This window comes from Cornus florida, unplaced genomic scaffold (genome assembly GCF_030987335.1).
Source record: "Cornus florida cultivar Cherokee Brave unplaced genomic scaffold, ASM3098733v1 CherokeeBrave_3.0.0_Hap2_Chr08, whole genome shotgun sequence".
NCBI classification, from domain to species: Eukaryota; Viridiplantae; Streptophyta; class Magnoliopsida; order Cornales; family Cornaceae; genus Cornus; species Cornus florida.
Genome location: NW_026775578.1, coordinates 64,039,387 through 64,041,490, shown reverse-complemented (window position 1 = coordinate 64,041,490; position 2,104 = coordinate 64,039,387). Strand labels below are relative to the sequence as shown.

Here is a 2,104-nt window from a genome sequence, read left to right as displayed (position 1 = left end):
GTAGTCACCGTATTAACATGTTCAATGGTGTGGCCTTCCGATGAGGAATGGGTTTCCGCAACACATTGTTGCTTAGGTGGAACATTAATAGGCATCTTTCCCTTCTCTTTTGCAGTAAGAGCGCTTGCTCTTTGCCCTACTTGGGTTTCTAGCTTCGCAATAGTTTGAGAGTGAGAATGAAGCAATTAAGTGTTAGCCTCAAGAGTGCCTAAAGCATTCAAAACTTTTTCTTTAAAGGCGGGACTTCTAGAATTTCCTTGGGAATAAGATTGGTTAGGAAAATGAGAATTAGCAAATTGATTCCCTTGTGATTGATAAGGTCTATAACCTTGGGATCCTTGGTTTTGAAGTGGAGATGGAATGTACTTCCTTTGAAAACCGCCTTGGGAAGGGTTTGAGCCCTCTCCTTGGTTTTTCCAAGAGAAATTGGATGATTTCTCTAACTTGGATTTTAGTGAGTACCATAAGGATTGTTCCCTTGGTTCACAAAAGCTGTATTGACTTGTTCATTAGGTTCATTTTGCACTTGTCCATGAGAACAATGAGAAGTAGAATGAAGAACACTACAACAAGTCATACATGTTTCATTTAATGCACAATGAGAATGGTTAGGGAAGGAAGATACTTGGTTCGCCGAGTTTTGGTTAATTAAGAATTGATCCAACCTTTGAGATAAGGACTTCATTTCAGCGGCTATTTCATTTGAATGGTCGACTTGATGTAAGCCAACATTCTTCCTACCTTGTGAATTTCTACTATTCTTGGATGATAATGTTCTATGCAAAGAATTTTCACTCATGCTCTCATAAAGATGCCACACGTCATCCTCATGCCTATCAATGTATGAGCCACCCATGGAAGCATCAACCATGCCCTTGTAATTGTCCGATAAGCTCTCAAAGAAATATTGAACTAATTGACATTTGGCCTTGTCATGATGTGGACACTTCCTAAGCAATTCATTAAAGCATTCCCATGCCTCATGAAACGTTTCTCCATCCCCATGTGAAAATTCTTGAATTGAGGTTCTCATGGCATTGGTCTTAGAAACCGGATAGTACTACTTCAAGAACTCTTGTTGCATTTCTGCCCAAGAAGTGATCAAAAAAGGCCTAAGATTGTTAAACCAATACTTTGCCTTATCTTTTAAGGAGAATGGAAAAAGTTTGAGTCTTAAAACCTCTTCCGGCATATCCGTATATTTTACGGTGGAACATACTTCAAGAAACTCATCCAAATGCTTGTAAGGTTCTTCACTTGGAAGTTCATGATAGCTAGGAAGCATTTGAATAGTTTGTGGCTTAATTTCATAGTGAGGTGCTCTAAATGGTGGCAATTGAATACATGTGGGTGCATTATATTCATTAGGCACATAGTGATCTCTTAAAGCAAGTAGAGGATTAGCAATTTGAGGTGCAACATGGGCAACTTGATTTTGATTTCCTTGAATGATGGGAGGTTGTAGAGCATATATTGGCCTTGGCATTCCAAATGAAACTTGGCCTTGTTGTTATTGTGGTTGGTGAATGAATGGCCTAGGTATGCCTAATGGTGCTTGAATGTTCTCATGATGCACATTTGGATGAAGGATACCTTGTTGGTCTATGTGACCAAGGTCCTCTACATTCTCTTCACTATGGCCTTCCATTGATGTAATGGATCGGGTAGAACTACAACTTCCTCTTCCTCTAGGATTTCTAACTATGGATTCAAGATGCAAATCAAGAGGGGCAAGAGTTGGTCTTAGTGATCTACGACCATGCATGAACAATGTGAAAACACATAAACATAATGAATGAACAACCACTTCAACTTCACAACAATTTCAATGAAACTTCCTCCACAAACACTTAACCCATACTCCTATGCTTTAACAATAATGATGCAAAGAACAATTAAGATTGCTTCCACGCGGGCTCACGATTTATCTAAGAAATTAAAAACAAGCCTCCACGTGGGCTGACGATTTAACTAAAGGATTGAGTAAGAAAAAGTTCACAAATGTTCTTTTGCACTTTAACTCCAAATTTAAAGCTTAACTTAGCAATTTTTTTAAAAAAAATTTAGCATTTTTCCTTGCTTGCTTAGCTCCTTTGCTTGGATG

At 38.5% G+C, this 2,104-nt stretch overlaps 1 pseudogene; it reads left to right on the top strand.

The window, feature by feature from the left end:
* Positions 1 to 929: 929 nt before the first annotated feature.
* LOC132272234 (small nucleolar RNA R71) lies at positions 930 to 1,023 on the top strand (annotated as a pseudogene).
* The last annotated feature ends 1,081 nt before the right edge of the window (positions 1,024 to 2,104 follow it).